The sequence below is a fragment of the Gossypium arboreum genome, chromosome 4, assembly GCF_025698485.1.
Source record: "Gossypium arboreum isolate Shixiya-1 chromosome 4, ASM2569848v2, whole genome shotgun sequence".
NCBI lineage: Eukaryota > Viridiplantae > Streptophyta > Magnoliopsida > Malvales > Malvaceae > Gossypium > Gossypium arboreum.
Genome location: NC_069073.1, coordinates 113,228,939 through 113,254,992, shown reverse-complemented (window position 1 = coordinate 113,254,992; position 26,054 = coordinate 113,228,939). Strand labels below are relative to the sequence as shown.

The 26,054-nt window shown below is 34.3% G+C and overlaps 1 non-coding gene across 1 annotated transcript; it reads right to left on the bottom strand.

Moving 5' to 3' along the window:
* Positions 1 to 7,994: 7,994 nt before the first annotated feature.
* On the bottom strand, positions 7,995 to 8,101 carry LOC128292266 (small nucleolar RNA R71). The gene has a single exon (XR_008282250.1). It is a non-coding gene; the product is annotated as a small nucleolar RNA R71 (small nucleolar RNA).
* Positions 8,102 to 26,054: the final 17,953 nt, after the last annotated feature.

Sequence of the window (26,054 nt, the reverse complement as noted above, 5' to 3'; positions counted from 1 at the left end):
CAGAAACACGAGCGTGTATCTCAACCATTTGTGACACATGGCCTAGCACATAGGCGTGTGACTTGGTCGTGTGTCCTCTGTATCTTTAAAATTTCAAAATAGAATGCACATAATTGATCACACGGCCTGGCACACGGGAGTGTGGCTTGGCCGTGTGACCCCTGCACCTATTTAATGCAAAATATTATGTTCACACGACCTAGCACACGAGCGTGTGACTTGGCCGTGTGACCTAAGTCAGAAAGTTACATGGGTACTAACACAGGCTGGGACACGACCGTGTGCCCTATTATAAATGCCCATACGGCCTAAGATATATACGTGTCACTTGGTCCTGTAAGCCACACAGCCTGGTCACACGGGCGTGTGTCTCCTGCACCTTGGAAAAATTTTTGAAGTTTCACAAAAAATTTTCTAAGTATCCGGCTTAGTCCCGATTTGTTTCTAATGTGTATTTTGAGCCTCGAGGGCTCCTATATGGGACATTATGTTTGGTCTTGATTATGAATAATTTTTGATATGAATGTTAAATGATATGAAAATATCTAAAAATTGATCTGTATATTCCGGTAGTGCTCTGTAACCCTGTTTCGACGACAGATATGGGTTAGGGGTGTTACATTTCAATTCACTATCCCATTTTCATTTCACATACAATATCATCCAATATCAATCATAGTATTATTTTATTTAATTACCCTTATTAACACGACTCGGACTCAAACGAATACACGGATCCAACCAACACACCAGTTTGGCACCTAGTGCCTCATTAGATAAATCTGAAGTAATAACTGCGCCCAACGCTATATAAATTTGACACCTAGTTTCTCATCGGTTAAACCGAAGTAAATTGGCACCCAGTGCCTCATCGACTCAAAGTTGAAGAAATCCCTAAACTCTTCCAATCCTATGGCATGCCATCTATATCCGACTCAGCCTTGATACAGTTAATAGGGTTTAATTTCACTTTCCAAATACAACCAATATTCAATTATCATATTTGCACATATATATTCATTTCAATTCAAATAATCAATATATTAATAATATATATATCAATTCAATCCATTCAATCAACTTTTAATTCAATTCAATGTCAAAGTGCCAAATACTTACCTCAACACTCACCATATGCATTAAATAAAAAATACAACAATTAATAACTAGTTTCAGATTATAGAAATACAAATTAGGAATTTCGAGCTATTCCCCGTCAATTTTATTTTTCCCTTTTTAGTTGGGGATTTCATAATGATGTTAGCTACGGAAGTAAAACAATTAAAATTCATCAATACAACACAATTCAATTTTATATTTAATATTTCAATTTTTATTCAATATTTGCCTAAATTCCAATTTAATCCCTAAATCGAGACTAATTTTTATTCTTCACAATTAATTCTATATTTTCACACAATTTCCATTTTAAACTAAATTTAACTCCTTAATTTCACTTAAATCCCTAAATTTTAAATTTTTCACAATTTAGTCCCTATTACTCAATATTTACAATCCATTCTACAATTTAATCCTTTTTTTTCATTTCTAACTTAAAACCTATCAATTTAATCTCTAATACTAAAATTATTCAACATTAACAACACCTAAAAACTCAATAATTGCTAAAATTTCGACATGGGTTGAGTAGTACTTAACACCGGGATTCCAAAAACATAAAAATTACAACAAAAATGAACTAAATTGACTAACCAATTGAACTTGGAACTTTAAAACCCCTAAGTCGTGGGTTCTTCTTTCTTTCTCTTTCTCTTTTTCTTTTTCTTTCTTTTTGTTTCATTTTGCTTTTGTCTTTATTTATTTCTTTTATTACTATAATATATATTTATTTAAATATTAAGTAAAACATATTATAATAAATATATTTTAACTTTAATTTATTAATAATATATATAATAATTTTACACTTTATGTCGCCTCATTAAAGAACAATGGCATAATTTCTTATTTAGTCCCTTTAATTATTCTTTAATCTATAATTCAACTTTCACCCTATATGCAATTTAGTCCTTATACCTAATTACTCTTAATTCATGCAAATTCACTTAGCCAAAACCTAATTAACTATACAACTTACTTCATAAATATTTTTAATAAATATTTATGAGTCCGATTTACGAAAACGGAGTCCTGAAAATGCAATTTCTGACACCCTTGACTATCGGGTCGTTATACATAGTCCATCATCCACTCAAGATTAAGGTATGCCACACTATGAACGTCACAAGTGAATAAATCTATAAATAGATTTAGGATCTATATTGCTTGGGTTTGGTCCGATGTACTGTCAGTCCAGTTAGTCACATCTATTTCTTTATCTTCAAGGAGTCATCCACTCCGATACCCAACACAAAGCGTCTCCCCAATTGGACTTGATAGATGACATATTATTCTTTCAATCGGTTTCTCATTTCCGATTAGACTAAGGACATGTTTAGGTTCATCTACTAGTATAAGTTGTCTTTTCGTATTACAATCAACTATATAATGCCACTTAGTATTAATTAAACATTAGACAACCAGTGAACTAATATTTGTTTCTATTTTTCTTTACATGCAAAAGCCACGTGAGGACAATATACAAAGGGTATTAATGTAATTCATGAATAATTTTATTAACCAATCTATTTGAAAAAATTACAAGCGTACAAACAAATATACTACACTTAGGGCACTAGATCCAACATTTTAAAGTTATTTTTATATTACTTTTAATAAAAAACGCATCAATTATATGTCCATTTGAGCTTAATGTGTGGCTAAGGCACTTTTAGCAACTTAACTAAATAAGAAGAAGAAAAGAATCAAAAGAGCAACTTCGGTGTTGCAACCTCGAGATATTAATGTTGCAACACTCAGTTTTCTGACTCTTAGTGTTGCAACATCACTCCCCTAGTGTCGTGACATCACCCCTTCCATCATGTCCAAGATGTTGCCTCAAAAAGCCTTGGTGTCGAGACCTTGGACCTATGAAGTCGCGACACTGAGCCTCTTGACTTGCAAGGTCACGATATTGCCCTTGAAGTTAGACCAAGGAAACCGGTAGTGTTACGACATTGGACCTATGATGTCGTAACCCAAAGCTCATTAAGTAGCAGTGTCTTGACATCACTTCCCTAGTGTCGTGATATCAAGTCCGTAACAGCCAAATCAGCTGAGATTTTGGAAGGGCAAAATGTGGAATTCTTGGTCAACCTTGCCATGTGTAAAATTATTATTGAGGGCACTTTTGTAATTGATGAATTATTAGTTTTGCAACTATAAATACCACTTAAACTCAGCCATTGGGTAGGGGTGAAAATAGGTTTTTAGTGTTAAATTAGTTTTAGAATTAAAAAGCTAATAGTTATTAAAATAGAATAGTACATGAGCTTGTTAGTGAATTTCTAGGATAGTATTTCTTTTACTCAAACTCTTTATTTTTCTTTACAATTTTTATTTCAATTAAAGAATCGATTATTGGGGTTTCAACATTTGGATTGGGTTGAAGATTATTGAAGATCAAAATCAAGAAATTATACATGTTATTAAGTATTTCTAAACTTATTCAATTCTATCCTTTTAATTTAATTGTATGTAATTGCTTTTTATGTTTAATTTTTCCATGAATATGTCTAAATTTCTTGGGTGATTGGTTTATGTGTTTGTAAGCATGTGATTTTATGCCTACTTACTCAATTGAACAATTTGAACTAAATCGAATAATCTATAAAACTTGGAATTGACAATTCTAAGTGAAAATTTAGATAGGTGAGACCAAAAGGATAATCAACCAAGTAAAAATTGATTTAGTTTGGCTTAATTGAGTGAGATCAAGAGAAGAATTTGATTAAGTTCTTCATTTCATTAAATTGAGCCCGAGAGGTAAAATTAGTTAAATGAGAAAATTATTAATTGAGTCCCTTAAGTATAATTCATTACTTACATGAAAATTAGCTGATCACTATTATTGCTAATTTTATTTTCTATTGATTGAAAGTTTTTATGTTTATTTATTTTTTCATTTTTACAAATTCACTTGTTTTGGATTGTTGTACTAATAAATTGCTTAAGTAGCTTAATAGACTTCCTCATACATGCTAGTCTTGTTCATTATTTTAAATTGCACAATCTCTTTTGGGTTTGATCATTGAAATACTTCCGGTGTTTCATTGTAACACAACTTTATTACAATTTGACTTGTACATTTGTAGTACAATCGCACTTTATTATATATATGCATATTTTAGCGCATGTATGCTAGTGGTCAAGTTGTTGGCACCATTTCCAGGGATTGTAACGATGTGAATGCTCTAATCAAGTTAGTTGCTTGTGGGAGAAATATTGGTTGAAAGCTGAGGGGATTAGATAGAGCCTAGTTTTTTGTTTTGTTTTTTTTTTTTTTATTCTTTTTCTTGTTTACCTTGTTGATATTTAGGTTTAATCATGTCTAATAATGGTTATAGGTGATTGAGTGACCGATTCGAATATGAACAGAGGTCTAGTTCAGTGAACAAATATTCGAGGAGCAGTTGGAGTTATGATGGCGATTATGGAGGGCAAAGGTATTCATACAAGTATTCTTATGGTTCGTATGGCTATGCAAATGAGATGGGTAGCTACAATCATGGATGGTCGATTAGCTATCTAACATATTATTTGTATCCTCTATATTATTATCTAGATGGTAATATAGAGAGTGATGAGTATACCAAAGACCCATTCCTTACTACACGGGTTGGTATATTGGAGGATGGCATGTTTTCATGCCAAGCTACCATGTCTTCCATGTCCAATACATTCGAGCAATTATTGGAAGTTGTCCAACACCAAGCCAAAATGAGTGCTCTGATTGAGGAGGTCGAGCATGATATTCCTGAACTTGAGGATGAGGGCCATTATATTGTTATTGAACATAAAGAGTTGAACATGGATGTTCAACAAGAGTTGGAAGTTGGAGACCGTAACAAGGTTGTGAGAAATGAAGAAGACGTCTTCACTTCGATTGACATAAAAGTAAGAGTAAGAGTAGAAATAGATGTAGAGGAAGAGCTAAACTTGGAATTAAGTGCAAGTGTGAAGGAGCCAACACACTTGCCAATTATCGTTGTAGAAAAGCTAACCAAAGTACTTCATGATTATATATTTCTTTAACCCAATTAGGGAAGTGACACTCGAGAGGTTACGAATTTGGTTATTCCCAAGGCTATAGTATCTTAAAATGAGCTATAGAGTTGGTTAGGCTTTGGAGATAAATGGCTCGTAATGTGATGTCTCGACGATTAAAGATAAGAAGGATAAAATGTGTACAATCATCGAGGGAGGTCCTTAGCTTTTTATGCAAGAACAAATGTCGAATCAAAGTTTTGAGGATCTCTTTAAAGTTCTTCTATGGAGGCAATACGAATCATCCAAAATTTGATATGTTTTCTTTTTCTAATTCTTATTTTGTTTTTAGTATATACTTTTTTTTGGTGTGTTTTGTTTGTTTTTCTATGTAGGACTACCCACCAAATGCTACATTACATTTTTGAAGCCTCAACGAGGTTTGAGCACTACTCCACCATTTTTTCATGCATATCATGTATTGCGGGAGTTTTCTCAAACTTATCTTTAGTTGGGAACACATTAAGGGCAATGTGTAACTTAAATGTGGAGGGGTATACATAGAAGTTACATTTTCTTGTTTTGTGTGCTTATTTTCAATTTTTGCTTTAAATTTAAAAAATTCACAACAAAAATTAAAATTTTCTTTAGGTTTTTTGTTTGAATTATATGGTGCTTGAATTATGTTGACAATTGGATTATTGGTTATTGATATTAAATCTTGTATTTTGATGTTCAAACATGTAAATTGTGATTGATGTTAGTTAATTTAGTTATTTAAAAGTAGATTAGTTAGTCAAAATGTTAAATTGCATAATAGATTAGAGGTGATTGTTATCTATATGAGTATTGATAAACCATAATATATACATATTTTTACCCCATGCTTGGCATATTTTTGGAAGGTTTATCATAAGATTTAATTAATTTGATGCTCCTAATCCTTTAATTTCATGTTTTATACTCAGGAGAGCTTAGAATAGCAAAAAAAGCAAGAAACGGGCCAAAAACGGACAAAATAGGCCTAATTCAGTGTTTCACGCGGCTTAGGCAATTCCACACGGGTAATCTACAAGCTCGTGTGTGACACACGGGTAGGCCACTCGCCCGTGTGTAATGACCGTGTCGACTAAACACCAACTCAGAATTACACACGGCTTGAGCACCTTCCGTGTCCCTGTCGAACACAAATCTAATTCTACTCGGAAAAGGCTAATTTTTAGGGTTTGAAAGCATTCCAAAGTCTATATAAATACCCTAGAAGAGGATCAAATAAGGGACAAAGAGTAGAAAGTAGAAAATACTCGAAGACAGCCATTGGAATCAGCTCAGAAGCAGGATCTACTTCAAGACTAAAGATCTCCATTCAATTTCCTTAAAAGTTCTTTGGGTTTCTTTATATTTTGTTGTTTTCCCAATTTTGAGATGTGTTCCCTATCATTATGAACTAAACTCCTTAAATACCTGAGGGAGATGAAACCTGAGACAGATCTTATTACTATTTGAATTATATGATAAATACTTGTTCTTATTCTTAATTATGTGTTCCTAATTCTTGCTTTAATATTTCAGGATATTAATTCAAGTCTGATGTGCTTATTCAGTGGAGCAAAAGTCCCTGTTTAAGAGTAGATCTTCCATAATTAACCGGAGTTGCATGCAATCCTAGAGATAGGACGACATAAATCTGCCGGATTAGAATCAAATCTAATAAGGGAATCCATAGATCGAATTAATGCAACAATAGGGGTTTTAATTAGAAAGAGATTTCAATTAATCAACCTAGAGTCAGTTGTTTTTAGTCTTGAGAGAGAGATTAACATAAATCGGGGATTTCTACGGATAAAGTCAAGTGAATAAATCGCCTAATTTAAAAGTAATAAGTGAAGTCTAGGTGAATTCTTCCTTGGGTATTGTCTTCTTCATCGGTTTTCCAAAAGTATTTTCCAACTTTAATCTTTGTCGTGTTCTTAATTAATTAGATAGTTTATCTTAGTTTAAAAACATCCCTTTAATTCTTAGGCTAGATAATAAAAAGATAGTAATTAATAGTACTTTTAGTTTTTGTGGATACGATATTTTTGGTCTCACCATAACTATACTGTTGTTCGATAGGTGCACTTGCCTTAGTCGAATTTTTAGTTAGTTTAGCGACCATCAACTTTTTGGCACCGTTGCCAAGGACTAAGATATTAGGAACACTTAATTTTTATTACTTTAGCCATTTTTCTTTTTATTGCAATTTAATTTTGTTTTTATTTTAATTACTAACTTTTCTTTTATTTACTTCTGGCAGGTTTTTATAGTTTATAACTAGAAGAAACCCGTCAGGACCTCTACTTTTTGACAGCGAAATTGAAAACACAGCTCGTAGAAATCGTAGAGAAATAAGGTGAAGTTTACGGTATATAGAGGAAGAGCACGAGGACGACACCACTAATACCGAGGAGATGGCTGAAAATCAAAATAATCCGCTGCCTCCTGTGGTTGCCGCAAATCCAGTGAATCAGGATCCTGCTTCTCGTACTATGTACGACTATGCTAAGCCCAATTTAACAGGAACTGAATCGAGTATATTTAGACCTGCTATTGCTACAAATAATTTTGAACTAAAACCTAACACGATTCAAATGATACAACAGTTTGTTCAGTTTGATGGTTTGCAGGACGAGGATCCAAACACTCATTTGGCGAACTTTTTGGAATTCTACAACACCTTTAAGATCAATGGCGTTTCTGACGATGCCATTCTCCTTCAGTTATTTCCCCTTTCATTATGAAATAAGGCTAAATAGTGGTTGAACTCGTTACCACTAGGTTTGATCCCTACTTGGGAATAAATGACAGAAAAATTTTTGCTTAAATATTTTCCTCCGGCTAAAACGGAAAAGTTAAGGAATGATATCTCTTCTTTTGTGTAGATGGATTTAGAAACATTTTATAATGCATGGAAGAGATACAAAGACTTATTGAGAATGTGCCCTCACCATGGGTTACCTCTTTGGCTACAGGTTTAAACTTTCCACAACGGTTTGAATCCCTCAACTAGACAAATGATCGACGCAGCTGCCTGCGGAACCATCAATAATAAGATACCCGAAGAGGCTTATGAATTTATTGAAGAGATGTCACTAAATAACTATCAGTGGCAAGTCATACGAACAAAACCAACGAAATCAGCCGGTGTTTTCAACCTAGATGTAGTTACCATGTTATCAAATCAGGTAGAACTCTTAAATAAAAAGATTGATGGTTTGTATGGTTCTACTCAGGTACATCCAGTGATGAGTTGTGATTCAATTGGAGGATGAGTGCACAACACAAATTATCCATCCTTCAACCCTGGCACCAAGGAGAAGTAAATAAATTATATGGGTAATAATCCTCAACCTTAAAATAATCCTTATAGTAACACTTACAATGCAGGTTGGAGGAATCATCCAAACTTCTCATGGGGAGGCCAAGGGAATCAGAGACCACCACCCCCTCTAGGCTTTCAGCCAACTTACCAGCAAGAGAAAAAGCTGAACCTTGAAGAGATGCTAACGAAATTTATCTCAGTGTCAGAAACACATTTCCAAAACACTAAAACAGTGCTTAAAAATTAGCAAGCGTCAATTCAAGGTCTCGAGACTCAAATGGGTCAGCTTGCAAAGATGATCTCAGAAAGACCACAAGGTAGCTTACCCAGCAACAGCGAGGCTAACCCAAGAGAGCAGCTTCATGCGATTACTATTCAATATGAAGAAGGGTTAGTTGAGTACACACTATAACCAAGGCAAGAAACTATGGTAAGCTAAAAAAAGGTGGACAAAAGCCAGAACAAACAAAAATCGGTAAACAGAGAATACACACCTCGCGTGCCCTACCCTAAAGTGACAAAGAAAGATAGCACAGACGAACAATTCGGTAAATTTTTTAACATTTTAAACAAGTTACATATTAACTTACCGTTTATTGAAGCTCTTTTGCAGATGCCCAGCTCACTTAAATTTTTAAAGGAGCTTCTAGCAAACAAACGGAAGTTAGATGATTCGGTGTAAGTGGAGTTAAATGTAGTTTGCTCAGCAATTCTACAAAATAAACTACCCAACAAGTTAAAGGATCCAGGGAGTTTTACTATTCCTCGTTTAATCGGTAGTTTAAATGTTGATAATGCTTTAGCCGATATAGGGGCAAGTATAAATGTCATACCCTATAAAATGTTTAGACAACTAGGTATTGGGAAACCTAAACAAGCTAAGATGAGTGTACAACTGGCAGATAAAACTATTAGATTTCTTAGAGGTATTGTTGAGGACGTACTCGTTAATACTGATAAATTCATATTCCCAGTAGACTTTGTTGTTTTAGACATGGAAGAGGACAGTGACATTCCTTTAATTTTAGGATGACCTTTTTTAGCGACTGCTAGGACTATTATTAATGTTGGTACAAGTGAATTGACACTTCGTGCAGGTGATGAAATGGTTATTCTTCAGGCTCGTAATTCAATTGAGATACCAAATAATGAAGATAGCCTTATAAATCTAGCTAATAAGAGTAATCATGTGATTCAACCCTCCTTGTAGGAAAAATTTTTGAGTAACATAAATAAGCCACGTTTTAGTTCATTCGCTAACAATGAAACCATCCATGAACGACGAATGCTACAGATAGATGAACTAGATAAATGGCGGACTCATGGCAAGGAGGAGCAAAAGCAACACCGTGATGAGTTCAATGAGAGAACCAATCAATTTAAGGTTGGGGACCAAGTCTGGCTAGATAAAAAAGACCCTCGAATTACCACTACAGAGCTTAATGCAAACGAAGCGACTTCTTTTACGGTATTCAAAGTCTTTTCACACGGTACAGTCGAGGTAACCCATTCGCATTTCAGCACTTTTAAGGTAAACAGTACTCGACTTAAATATATTTAATTAAAGGATTTGACAATGAGAAAGAGAAGTTTCAACTCTGTGATCCATTGTGACCATGTGAATGCGAGGTAAGTCGAGGTTAGACTTTAAATAAGTGCTTCTCGGGAGGCAACCCGAGCACTAACACCACTAACCCGTTTATTTTATCTATTTTTCATGTTTTTATGTAGGTACAGTGACTCATATGGCTTGGACACATTGGAGTGTCCTTCGCCGTGTGGAAACAGGGCTGAAATTTCCCAAAAATCGACATGCACATAGCCTGCGATAAATCCACACGGCCGTGGGAAGCACACGGCCTGGACATATGGGCGTGTCTTTGGCTGTGTGGAAGTAGGGCTAAAATTTCCCAAAAATCGACATGCACACAGCCTACGATAAATCCACATGGCCGTGGGAAGCACACGGCCTAGACATACGGACCTGTCCTAGGCCGTGTAAAACCTGGAGCTTAATTTTTCAAATTTTAAAAAAAGTCAAAGGGCTCCACGGGTTAAGCACACGGCCGTGGGAGAAGCGAAAAACATATCACACGGCTTGGATATACGAGTGTGTCTAAGGCCGTGTAGCGAATGGGAATAAAATATTCGCGACGAACATGGGCTAAACTCTAGCCACACGGCCGTGTGGCCCAACAAGGACCGTTGCATGACTGTGTCTATTTTAAAACCTCCCCAAACCCTAACCCTTTCTTTTGTCTTCTTCCCCAACCCTAGCCGCCTCAACACCTCACCCCCACCGTCCGGCCACCCCTTAGCTCCCTCTCCCATTTTTCCTTTTTCCTTACGCTTTCTTTTTCTTTTTTTTTCTTCCTTCCCCCACCCATTCTTTCCCTTTCCTTCCCTTTCTTTTCCTCTTCTTCCTCTCCCCTATTTTCTTCTTTCTTTTCCTCATCTTTCCCTTCTTCCTCATCTTTCCCTTCTTCCCCTACGACGCAGCACCTCTTTCAACCTAATCCCTTCCTCCTTTCCCTCATTCGGCCCCAAACCCCACCCCCTCACCCTCACGCACCACCGCGTGCCCCACCCTTTTAGCCGTACCTCCGGCCGCCACTTTTGGTTTCCCCCTTTGCCCTCTCTTTTTATTAATGCTAACATCATTATTCTTCTTATAAATTTTATTTGTCTTAATCATTTTTGGATATTACTATTACTATTTTGTTTTTATTTTATATGCATTTACTATTATTCATTTTATTGTTCAATTCATTAGATATATTTGTTTTGCATAATTCTATCTTTATAGAGTTAAATTTATTCCGTGATAGTATTCCTAGTGTTCCTATTAAGAATTATTTTTAGATTTCTTTCCTGGTCTTAGTTTACTGAGTATTTTTTTGGATAGAATATTGCATTACTTCCTGATCAGCTTCTTCTTGCTTTTATTCATATTATTCTTGCTAATTTATTAGTCATTTGATTAATTATTTAGTTTTATACTGTAGAGCAGCATTCTATTTTTCACTAGGCCAAAATTGTTCAGCTAAACCTAGCTGTTGCAAATTTATTACTATGTTGATTCGTTAATTATCATTTTATTACAAATTTATTATGATGAACACACACGGAAAGACCAAAGTTGTTGTCCCCGCTTCGAAAAAATAGAAAAACCCAAGCACAACCTCTTCGAGCGCTTCGACTGCAACTCGCCACCCTTTGCTCCAATTTCCATCGAGCAACCAGGAGGATTTATATCAGCTTCTCAGCATACGACCCCTCGGTGTGGGTCGCTGCATTGACTGGGCCACACTAGAGCAGGTCCGTTTGGCTGATAATGTGCTCGCGATTATTACTACAACCCCGTAGGATAGGTTCTTCACCATCATCAAGCCCACCTACTCGGAACTCACCTTAGAGTTTGGTGCCACATTTTTAGTCCAGCAGGTCATGTCAGTCCATGACGAGCCTGGCGCTATCACCTTTTGCCTTGGTAGGATGGTGCGACACATGAGCATCCCAGAGTTCGGTGCTACTTTGGGACTTTACACAGAGGAGTTCATGAGCGCCGCAAACTTTCTTCAGCTTCATAGACATATTCATTACTCACCTTCGCGATGTTGGACTGAGCTCACGGGTGGCTAACTTACTATGACGCGAGTCGTTCGAAGGCGACGCACCTCTCTCCGGCCCTACGATATATTCATGCCTTACTAGCTCACACTTTGACAGGTCGGAGAGAGAGGACAGGAGTGGTTAGTACTTATGGCGCCTATTTCCTGTGGTGCATGACTATTGGACATGTATTTTATTTAGTATATTTCATCGCACTTGCTTGCCCCAACCAAACTAAATGCCATAAGAAGGGCCCCATCTTTCTAGACCCTTACGTGACTCGTCTCGCTCGGCACTTCAACCTTTTCGACACTCCAGAGATGTCATCGACACTCACACTAGTAGGCTAGATGTCTCCTCAAGGAATTTCTAGTATGATTCACATGAAGATGATAGAACGACACCGTGGATTCCACCCCCTCAGTAAGACTTGTCCATTCTAATTATTAGAATGATCCAGAGGACATTACTGATGATGTTCCTCCCCTTCATGAGGACCCACCTCCACCATCATCACAGAGTCACCGCCCCACTGCTGCCACTTTGACAGATATATCCGAGCAACTCACTTGCTTTGAGCAGCAGTGTTTTAAACTGTTCAATAGCATTGATGCCACTCTTCAGTAGATTTGCCACCACCTTCACATCTCTTCTTCAGCACCGTCGACCCACGAGGCATTCGATCATGAGGACCTTTGAATCCATTTATTTTATTATTACTACTTTTATTTTTAATTTTATTTTTAATTCTCTTTTATTTACTTTTGAAGACTTATGTTTTATATTTTGAACTATGTTTATCTTTATGGTTATTATCGAGTAATACCTTAATTCTCTTCCACAGTTGTGTTTATTTTCTTATTAATAATTCTGAATCATACCATTCATTGGCCTTATCTACAATTCTAGCCTTCGCTATTCCAAGGATTTCATCCAAAATTTCAGGGCAGTTTCGTTTCTCTCCCTTTCTTCTAATATTATACTTATATTGTTATTATCTATCTTTGTACATTGAGGACAATGTACACCTTGACTGTAGGGAGGTTATTTATATGATTATCAGAAAATCCCTGGATTTTTATCTCATTCTCAAATAATTTTCTCATATTATTATTAGAGTGAATTTTGATTGATTTATAATTTTTATTGATATGTTTTGAATTAAATCATATGCAATTGTGCATTGATTGTTTAAACTTTAAGACATTAGAGAAGCAAGCATGATAAGTTGACTTTTGAAAATTAAAATTGCTAGGTTGTTTCCCTGAATTGAGGTATTATCTTTAAGTTTTGAATTTATAGGATTGATATCAAATACCCATAATTTTTGTGAGATTTTGAGCCTTTTAGAGCATATATATTTCTTACTTACTTATTTTATTGGTTATAAGTGTGTCAACATTGATTTGTTATTCTAGAACTTGCTTCGATTATGCATGTCAAGACCACACCTTTGATTTGATATACTGAAATGATAAAAGCACTTAGGTTTTAACTCATTTACTCCATAAAAAGCCTACCCACATAATTGACCCTTAGTGAACCCCTTTGAGCCTTAACCATTGTTTCTTGATTTTCCCCTTAATGTTAACCCATAACTTAATCATTTTTGATTCGTTAAGAATTTCTCCCTTTTTATTGACTCTCTTTTTATCGAGATTTGATTTGATTAGTTACCTAACTATGTTCGTTCATTTCAGTGCTGAATTATTTCTTATTATGTACTTTCTATTATTATACTTGTTCTTATTCTTAAAAAAAACACCGTATAATTACATACTGTTAGAAAAAGCTCGGATAAGTTAAAGTTATATTATTGAGAAAAAGCTCACTTCATTAGTTCGAGCACTTGTTTGTAATTCAGTAATTAGCTTTATTTTTCTAAGTTTGGAATTTATTAAATTAATTTTGATTCTAACCCTATTTTTTAGCCTTTATCCACACCTCTGACCTAAACCCCATTACAACCCTATTAAAGACCTTTTGATTTGTGTATCATCTCATTTATAGTGGTGGAGATTTGATTTTCATGCAAGCCTATGGTAATAATTTTTCATGTTTAACTATTGAGTGCTTAATTATTAGACCTTAAACACTTTGAGTGATTTAAGTGAATCTTTAGTAAGGATGTCAACCCTTGCCGATTTGGAATTAAAGGTAATTACTTAGATAAAGGGGGATACCTATGATTTTATGATTAAAATGCTCAACTTGGATTGTTTGAAACTTTAATGTTCTTTTAGTTGAATTCTTAATGTATGATTATCTGTGGATTACTTCGAAACATTATTGATGAGAATTATAAGTTAAGAAGAATTAATTTTAATTGTGAGTTTAGAATTTTGCTTGAGGACAAGCAAATGCTTAAGTGTAGGGAAATTTAATAAACCATAATATATACATATTTCTACCCTATGCTTGGCATATTTTTGGAAGGTTTATCATAAGATTTAATTAATTTGATACTCTTAATATTTTAATTTCATGTTTTATACTCAGGAGAGCTTAGATAGCAAAAAGAGCAAGAAACGAGCCAAAAACGGACAAAATGGGCGTAATTTAGTATTTCACACGGCCTAAGCAGTTCCACACGGGTAATCCACACGCCCGTGTGTGACACATGGGTAGGCCACACGCCCGTGTGTAATGACCGTGTCGACTAAAAGCCAACTCAGAATTACACACGACTTGAGCACCTTCACACGGGCGTGGCACACAGCCTTGTCCCTGTCGAGCCCAAGTTTAATTCTACTTGGAAAAGGATAATTTTTAAGGTTTGGAAGCATTCCAAAGTCTATATAAACACCCTAGAAGAGGATCAAATAAGGGGACAGAGAGTAGAAAGTAGAAAATACTCGAAGACAGCCATCGGAATCAGCTCAGAAGCAGGATCTACTTCAAGACTGAAGATCTCCATTCAATTTCCGTAGAAGTTCTTTGGGTTTCTTTATGTTTTGTTGTTTTTCCAATTTTGAGATGTGTTCCCCTATCATTATGAACTAAAATCCTTAAATACCTGAGGGAGATGAAACTTGAGATAGATCTTATTACTATTTGAATTATATGATAAATACTTGTTCTTATTCTTAATTATGTGTTCCTAATTCTTGCTTTAATATTTCAAGATATTAATTCAAGTCTGATGTGCTTATTCAGTGGAGCAAAAGTCCCTGTTTAAGAGTAGATCTTCCATAATTAAGCGGAGTTGCATGCAATTCTAGAGATAGGACGACATAAATCTGCCGGATTAGAGTCAAATCTAATAAGGAAATCCATAGATCGAATTAATGCGATAATAAGGGTTTTAATTAGAAAGAGATTTCAATTAGTCAACCTAGAGTCAGTTGTTTTTAGCCTCGAGAGAGATATTAACATAAATCTGGGATTTCTATGGATTAAGTCAAGTGAATAAATCGTCTAATTCAAAAGTAATAAGTGAAGTCTAGGTGAATTCTTCCTTGGGCATTGTCTTCTTCATCGGTTTTCCAAAAGTATTTTCCAACTTTAATCTTTGTTGTGTTCTTATTTAATTAGATAGTTTATCTTAGTTTAAAAACATCCCTTTAATTCTTAGGTTAAATAATAAAAACATAGTAATTACTAGTACTTTTAGTCCTTGTGGATATGATATTTTCGGTCTCACCATAACTATACTGCTGTTCGATAGGTGCGCTTGCCTTAGTCGAATTTTTAGTTAGTTTAGCGATCATCAAGTATTTATGAATTTGAGCCCAATGATAGATAAATCATATAGATTATTATAGATAGATAATGCTTGAATCAATTATTATTCATTTGTGAAATTTTTGAGCATGATTGAAATTGTGTTTTGTGAATGTTTAGGGATGACCTAAGGCATTGTTTGTTTAGCCAATAGCCTAAATGACTTACCTTTATGCTATGTGTAACAGCCCTTTACCCGATCCGATCATCAAATCCAAGCTACAGGATACCACATTTACTGCCGGAGCAACAACCATCAGTTATACATAAATAAATCATTCAAATGTTCCATCATGTCAATAACACACTTACATTATGATATTCAATTAAATACGAGCCTTAATTGAGCTTACGAAAGCTCTTTTGTTAACCTAAGCATGAAATAGGACCAAATTGCAAAGTTTTCAAAATTTCAGATCAGGTATCTATACCCCCACCTAATACCGATAACAATTCAAGCTTCAATGTTTCTGAAAATTGAATTAAAACCAAATGTATCAATACCATTCATAAAGAATTGATACTTTCTTCAAGGTATTGATGATGTTTTGAAAATTTTAAGAAAAATAACTAAAGTAAGAGGTATTGATACCATAGAGAAAAAAATGTCAAAATTTCACCTTTTGGTACCTTTTTCATGCCAACTTAACAATATGTATAATTGGTGCTTATAAGCACACATAAGCTTACATAAAACCAAACCAATATCATACCTAAACACTTTATTTCAACCAATTCTCATCATACAACCTAATATGCCACAATTTGGAACCAAAACTTTATTCAAGACTTAACATATATCATCTTGCCTTTTTTCCATTTAAACGAACATTACCATTCCAATTCATGTTCAAATTTTCCATTCAAAGTGCCACAATATGTTATCGAAACAAACACATATACATATAGGCATTAGCTATAGCAAAGATCGACATGGTTCAACTAAAGCTATCATTTTAGGTTAACATAACAACACCTATGTACATGTCATATAACCGAGTCGAAAAATGATAAAATCTATTGAGTCGACAGCAGGATAGTGTGAGCTTTGAGACGATTAGATCGACACGTTCAGCAAGTTGACAAATACAAGGAAAAGAAACAACGATATAAGCATATTGAATGCTTAGTAAGTTCAAATGAAATTTAATTAACTTACCTTGACATTACAACAATTTAGCACTTGAAACACATTGGTACAAACAAGTCATCTTTTGGCAACCTTATACTTTCATGCACAATCCAATCATACAAATACTATGTCAGTTCATTTGCATATCCAACCATAATATTAAAATCATATGCATATATATAACCATTTTATATTATATCATATACCATCTCACTATGCTCAATTTGCAAACATAATATTTCAATCCACAATCAATCATTCCATTTCCCTTTTAATTATCGTTTTCATTTCTGTATCCACTTGGAGAACTATAGTAAATTATCGGATACACGAGATTGATTTGCTCACACAAGCTTCAAACCAGGGTTGCTCACACAAGCTTAGTTCAATGCTACTCACACAAGTTTCAAAGAATTCGCAACCTTCAGAGAATTCGCAACACATGTTGGATCTCAAGCCATCGTATTAATCCTTGATCAAACACATGTTTTTCTTTTTGGGACCTTAATGGCATGTCATTCGTATCCTAATCGTTTACTGAGTTCACACGGGCACCGTTATTGTTTCTGTATCATTCCAAACCTTGTAACATCATCATATGCATTTCATCCAATCATATAATAATTCACATCCATTAAATACAAAGTACTTATTTGAATTTGTCATGTATTTCATATTTTACGATTTAGTCCACTTGATGCCAAAAGACATTGTATTCATATCAATTTAAACTAAAAAACAATACAATACAAGCATATAATGAATTAATAAATTAAGTCTCATATGAACTTACCTTGAAAAAAAAAAGAAACAAACAAGGCATCAAGGACTAATCGATAAATTTGTCTTTTACTCGATTATCCTTCGATTGGTTCAATTCTGATCTATATGATAATTCATTTCATTTCATCAATCCCAAATAATTTATTTCTTCCTATTATAAGCACACGTCAGTTCAATTTCACTTTTCAAATTTTCTCTAAAGTTTTGGATTTTATTTAATTTAGTCCTTAAAATCGAAATTACCATAACTTTCAAATTTAAGCTTCGATTTTGAAACCGATCTCAATTAAACCAATTTCAAAATTCATGTTTTTTAGTCCTTATGTTTAAAAATTAGCAATTAGACTTTACAAACTAGTCCTTTTTCACTTCTAAGCTTAAAATCTAACAATTTAGTATAAAAAACTTCAAGAAATATAAAATGAAAACTTTTGAAAACTTGAAAATTTTTGCAAATTGGTACATGGGCTAGCTAAATTAAGCTCTCGTGACTATAAAAATATAAAAATTATAAGAAACAAACTTAAAATCACATACCATTTATCAACCAAAAGTTTGAAGCTTAAAAACCATTCTCCTTTTATTTTTCTTAGCTAAAGACGGTTGAATAAGAAAAAGAAACAAAAAGATGAACACATTTTCACTTAAATTAATATATATACTTTGATTAATTCATTAATCATTTGCTTAACTTAATAAACCTTAAGTAATTAATCTTAATTAACACAAGTTAGTAGATTTTAATTATCCACTACCACCGTATGTAGCAATTAGAATCCACTAACAAGTTAGTGGACTCAAACCCTTCTTTTTCCTATTATTTGAATTACACTATAAAATGGACATTAGGCCATGGATATAGGGGGCTAAGTAGAAACATCTTGGTGGCTTCAAAACATGTACTTAAGAGAAAAGAGAAGAAATAGTTTAATATAGTGAAGTATAAACTCATGCTAAATGTGTTTTAAAGAAAAATCCTTTGAGTGAACAAAGGCAAACTGAGGGTTAAAAGCATAATGAGTGGATAAAGGGTAGAAAGTGTTAAAAGCATTATGAGTGACAAGAGTGAAACATTTTAGAAAGCAATCAAATGATGAAACATTTTAAAGCTTAAAAATAACTCTTTTGCTTTCTTAATGCACAAAAATCTTCTAGCTTTTTTGTACTTACTAATATTGAACCATGTCTTCCACTTTTTTGGAGAGAAAAGGGACGTGAGAGAATAATAAATAAGGAGGTAAGTGATCTACCACAATTCATTGTGGAAAATTAGGCTCTTTTCACCAGTTAATGAACTTGTATTCAAGTGATTTTATATCTTGTAATTTAGTTTTTAGAATTAGTTAATTTTGAAATTAAGTGTAATAAATTGAGCTTTTAGTGTTGTTTTATGACCTGTTAGGTCGATCAGGGCCTAAGGAAGAACTAAAAAGTTGATTAAGTGTGCACAATAATATTTTTGGCCAAAGAGTTAGTGGACTACCCCAGATGTCGCAACATTCCAAGAGAATGTCACAACATTAAAGCAAGCATCAATATTTAGCTGAATTTCAAACACAAGTCTAAGAGGTGAGCTACGAGAGGCGATGTGTAACACCCTTCACCCATATCCAACGTCGGGACATGGTTCGAGGTGTTACCTGACTTAACTCAATCAATTATACAAAATCGGGCCGTAAAATTTTGATGATTTGGTTAAAACTTTTACTTTCATAAGCAATTCGTTCCTTAAATGGGCTCACGAGGCCCAAAACATACATTCGAGACGATTTAGACTTAATTGAGAATTTAAGAAAAAAAACTTGGTGAAATTCAAGCTTTAGGGTACCACACGCCCGTGTGACTCGAGACACGCCCATGTCCTCAGCCCGTGTGCGACATTGACTTTAGGGCATGGCCATGACACACGCCCGTGTGGCTACTTGTGAGCAATACTGACTTATAGACACGGCTATGGCACACGCCCGTGTGGCCTAACCATGGACAATACTGATTTAAAAATTTAAGTGCAGGGGGACACACGGCCATAACACACACCCATGGGGGTGAGCCATGTGTCACACATGGTCTAAACACACTCCCGTGTGTCTTGCCCGTGTGAACAAACTAGGCTATCTTCCAAGCCATTTTGTTACCCAATTTGCACAACCTACAAAAGATCATTTCAATATGCTAATTCCATCCCAAAAGACATCAATTCATCCATAGTAGGAACATCATATACATTTGCCAAAATGAATAATAGCCATTATCTAGGCTCAATACAAAATGAAGGGCTTTTATCTTAAGCCAATATACATAAACAATTCTCAATAATACAACTCCCTAGTCTAGCCCTATACATGCCATAATCAAAAATATAAATCCAACTATACCGAGTATTACGGCTGGTAGTGTGATCGATATCTCTGAATTCAAGGGATCCTTGAGCAAATGGTAGTACTGAAAGAAAAGGGAAAGGAAAGAAAGTAAGCATAAAGCTTAGTAAGTTGCATATAAATATATATACAACGAAAACTTCACCATTTATCAATTATGCTCATAGCTCAAAGGTAAGTATAAACTGGACTTACTCATTTCCATCAACTCAAATCATGTTTTCTAATCGAGCTCATTACTCATGCATACCAAATAGGTACCTGTAACACTTACAACATTATCATACTTTCCTTTTTAAATCTCTTTCTTAACTCTTAAAGTTGAACCTTTTGGAATACTACCGTATATTCTATAAGCCTTAAACATGGGTTAAGTTGCAGCTGCCATGTCCTAGACATGGTCTTATGCTGGCTATCTCCATCGAGGCCGATACCATGTCCTAGACATGGTCTTACACTAGCTCTCATTTATACGTGCTGATGCATGTCCCAGACATGTCTTACACTAGCACGAAACTTAGCTGATGCATGTCCCAGACACGTCTTACACTGGCTAACATCATCGAGGCTGATGCATGTCCCAGACATGTCTTACACTAGTACTCACCTCTACGTCGATGCCATGTCCCAGACGTGGTTTTACACGGGCTATCATGATGCGGCTGATGCATGTCCCAGGCATTTCTTACACTAGTCCTCGTCTCAATGCCGATGCCATGTCCCAGACATGGTCTTATACTGGCTCTCACATAACCCAATGTCATGGCATGAATATCCGGTTTGTTTCTTGGGGTTCTTACTGGATCTTTCGACTTTCTCAATCATAAATACATATGCTTAGTTCCAATTCTAGAAATTTATGCTATATCAAATCAATAACAATCGAATACATGTATTAATAATATAGTTGTATTATTTACATACAACTTACCTCGGTTTACAAAAAGTACTTGACTAGACGACTTAATCGGATTACTTGGCTTTGCCCCGATCTAGATTTGGACTTGGTAAATCTTGATCTATAATAGCAATATACACCCATTTAGTCACTAAGTACAACTAGGTAATCATAAATTTACATCTTTGGTAAAATGACCATTTTGCCCCTAGACTTTGACAAAATGGCCATTTTACCCCTATGCTCGAAAGTCAATTTTTATCGAATTTCTTTGTATCTCGGGCGTATCTGAACTATTTTTACTCTTATAGCAACTTCAAATTCTCACTATTTCACATATTTATCAACCAATTTACAACTTATGCAACATAGTCTCTTTTAGGTGTTTTCCATGAAAACTCCTTCACCAAAGTTGTTCATGACACAACTAGGACTCATTTTCTTCCATAAAAACTCAGCAAATATCACAAATCCTTTCATGGAAACACCATAATCTCTCAATCATTTTGCAAAATAGACCCCTCATTTGAAAGCCCATGAAACAAGCATACTAAAAATGTAAAAATCACCAAGAAAACCATCAAGATCACTTACATTATGAGAGGAATAAGTTGCTGAAAATTTTCAGCTTATAGAACTCCATTTTTTACTGATAATTTCGGTGAAGAAAGAAGTTGGAGAAGAAGGAAATGATAGCTAGGCTTTTAGGCATTATTTATCACCAAATCATGATATCATCTACCTAATACTTTGACTATTTGTTCAAAATCCATCACATGGTCGGCCAACACTATTAAAAAGGGTGTAATTGCCCTTTAAAAGCCCTCAATTTTGATTTTCTAGCTATTTAACACATTTGGGTAATAAAATGTAACTTTTTCCCTTTTTGCGATTTAGTCCTTTTTCTCAATCGAGCTTGAAAATATTAAAATTAACTCACCAAATTTTTCATGCACTAATATAATCGTACTATAACCTCATAAAAATAATAAAAATAATAATTTTTTTCTTTAAATTTGTGGTCCCGAGACCACTGTTCCGACTAGGCCCTAAATCGGGCTATTACACGATGTCGTGACATCAATAAGCCAAAGTAGCGACATTCTATCCAAATTCCAAAAAGGAGCATACTGCCAATGATGTCACGACACCAGGAAACCAATGTTGCAACATTTCATCCACTCCAGAAAGACCAATTAGTCTTCCATCAAAGTTGCAGCATTGACTATAGGGTCTCATGACACCAGTTTGACAAGGCCCATATAACTGCCAGGGGTGTTTTTATCCGTAAAATTTTAATTAACTTGTTACATAACTTGTAATTAACCTAATTTGGTCATATAACACAAACACTATAAATATTAACTCTTAAGACTTAATTAGTAGAGTTTAGAATTTAGATTCCTGTTCTTAATTTTAGTTCTTAGAATTAATTAGGGTTTTAGTTTGTTTTCAATTTTTTTTTTCTTTTTAGTTGTTAAAACATTTATTTTCAATTTCAATATCAAGTTTTTTTCTATTTTCTTTTTATTACTTTTCCGTTATTTTCTTCTCCACCAAATCAAAGATCAACATTACTTGAAGGTTCAACGATCCAAGCTACAATTCAAGATCTTTGGATATTGAGCATTCTTTTTCCCTTCTCTTTATTTTTACATTTATTTGGATGTTTAATAATCGGGTAGGAAAGTTTACATTTAGAATGGCCAGGAGCTAAAACTCTAAGAAGGTTGGCAATCTGAAGTGGGATTGATTGGCTTGGGTTAAGGGTTTCACAACTAATTAGCTAGAGTAGGTTAATTAGATTAAACCCTAAAATTGACGACTCTAGGAATTCACTTAGGTAGATGAGGCCAAAAGGATAGTTTGCTTGGCACCAACTTAATATAATCCAGTTTAATCTATTAGGTCGAAAAAAAAGTAAATTAAATTGATCAATTAATCTAGTTATAGATCGAAAGGTATTAATTAGGTTAGTTCTTAGCTAATTAGTGAAAAACCCTAGATCTAAGTTAGTCATGAACATGGAAGTGAGTTATCCTTCTATTTTCTTTTATTGATTGAGATTTTGGTGTTTAGTTTTTATTTTATTTCGTGAACTATCTTTTTATTATTCTATTGTAATATAATCTATACGTGAGTAGTATTTATAACTAGTTGGTGTGTTATTTATTACTTGTAATTTAGTTTAAATAAACCTCCCTTGGGTATGATCCTCGGAATACTTCCAAAGTGTTTCATTGTAAAACTAAACTATATAAAAATTTGACCTGTACACTTGCAGACACCACGCTTAATTCTTTATTCAATTTCATTTTCCTAAGCCTCGGCGCAAACACGCTAAGGCACGTTCAGCAAGCTTAATGATTAAATTGGGGAAGATAAGGAGTCAATGTTATGTGTCTTTTTATTTCTAGTACTTGAACTATTTTAAGCTATCTTTTCCTTTGAATTCAAACTGTCCTAAGCCTCAGAATGTTTCAAGCCTAGGAGACCTATGTGACCTAAACATTTCCTTTGCATAAACTTCTTGACTTGTTTATAGTTAGAATAACGAATGCGTTGGATTTAGATTTTGCATCTATATTGTATCTATATAGTTTGTGTTGATGGATAAAGACGATTGCGTATGTATTTATTTAAGCTACCTCTAGGTTTGTTATCTCTTTAATTTAGTAAACTAGGAAAATTTACTTTTAATGTACTTAAGTTAGGTAAACACCATTCCTAAGTTGCATGTGAGGTATGCCTTTTACAAATTCAATATTCAATTGTCATACCATCTTGTTGCTTGACATAATTCAAGGGTCATCTTGTTGTGTGTGTTTTGTTGTTTGTTTGAGGATAAGCAACTACTTAAGTGGGGGGAATTTGATGCATCGTAATTCGTCATGATAAATCGAGCTCTTTTTACACCTAATGAGCTTGTTTTCGAGTAATATTTTTGAGTAATGTTTTCTTTTTATTACTTTTTTTTTAGTTAGAATTTACTTTAAATGTGTTTTTAAGTTATTTTTACACAAGTTTTAATAAAAATATCAACTACTTGAGAAATTGAGCTTAATATATGGCTAAGGCATTTGTAAGAGCTCAAAAGGAGAAGAAAGAGAAGGAAACAAGAGAGTAGTTTCGGCGTTGCAACCTCAAGAAGCTAATGTTGCAACATCAATGCAGAATAGTAACCTCCACCTTTCAGCATTGTAACACCAAGCCTTTTGACTTGTAGCGTCATGAGCTTCATCTCCCAATGTTGCGGCATTGACCTCTGAACTGAACCAAGGAAACCATGCAACGTTGCGAAACCAAGCCTTTTAAGAACCAACATCATGACCTCCAACACTAGTGTCACGACCTTGTACTCATAACTGCCAAAATCAGTCGAAATAATGAAGGGCAACCAAGGGGAAAAGCTAGTCAAACTTGTCGTTGTTGAATTTATTAGTAGGGTAAATTGAGTAATTGAATGTTTTAATTATTTTCTACTATAAATATTACTCTTTCATCAGTGAAAAAGAAGAAGTTAGGTTAGGAGGCTGTAGATTAGTATGGTAAATTTTAGTTTTCTTAGTAGATATTTTATATTTTATTTTTTCTTTTCTTTTTGATATTTTCTATAGTGTAGATTTTATTTCATGATTGTTAAAGACTATATAGATAATTATCAATCGCGCTTCAACGTTCAATTGGATCATTCTCCATAAATGAACATTCTTAACCTTTACAGTTGCTAGCTGCCTTTTACATGTTTGTTAAAATACGTGTGTAGATTTTGATCATTATGATGTATTAGATAGTATTGATGGTTGATGGTAATATTAATTATTAGTTTAGATTAATATTCGTGATGTTGGTTTAATGGTTTTTCAATTATATTAAAATGCTTAATACACTAGAATTGACGCATTTAGTGGAAAATCTAGATAAATGAGACCGAGAGGAGAGTTTATCATGTAGAATTTTAATATGATTGTGCTGAGTAGTGAGACCGAGAGGAGATTCTAGGTGGTAACTTCTAATTAGGATGAGACCGAGAGGAGATTTCTAGATAGGAGTGACAAATGATATAACCAAGTGTTGGATCTTGTGCTATATTTATTTGTATGCTTGTAATTTTTTCGAACAAATTGGTTAATAAAATTATTCATGTATTACAGTAATATTCTTTATATAATGTCCTCATGTGGTTTTTTCATGTAAAGTAAAATAGAAGCAAATATTAGCTCACTGGTTGTCTAATGTTTAACTAATACTAAGCAGTATTATGTGATTAGATTGTAATATAGAATGACAGCTTGTATTAGTAGACAGACCTAAACATGTCCTTAGTTTAATCGGAAATGAGCAAACTGATTGAAAGACTAATATTTCATTTATCAAGTCCAACTAGGGAGATGCTTTGTCTTGGGCATCAGAAAAGATGACTTCTAGAAAATAGTGACTGGCTGGATTAATAGTACATCAGACTGGACTCAAACGGAATAGATCTTGAATCTGCTTATGGATTTATTCGCTTGTGATGTTCATAGTGTGACATACCTTAATCCTAAGTGGATGATGGACTATGTAGCGTGACTAGCTGTCACCCAACATGTGTGTGTTAGGGATTAAGAATGTGCAATTAAATATGGAAGTGAAAGTGCGGTATCTGTAAGTGAACAAGTCAAATTATAATATATTTATGTGTTACCATGGAACACCGGGAAGTATTCTGAGGATCGTTGACCGCTATCTTGCGTGTGCATTAAAACAAGTGATTTTGGAAAGACTATTTTTGAAAAGTGATTTTAGCTGCAAGCATACAGTGCCAGATGTAATATTTATAGTTTTAATGGAACACGAAGTATTTCAAGGAGTTGAACCCAGAGGAGGCTGTGATTGAGCAATTCCTAACTAAGCACATGCAAAGAAGGAGTCTAAACAACTACTTGCTAAAAGCTATATTATGACAAATCATAAAACGAAGGGTGATTATGTAACACCCCTTACCCATCCCCATCGCGAACTCGAGTAATAAGATGCTACGACATAAATCAACAATTCAATAAATACCTTACTTAAAGA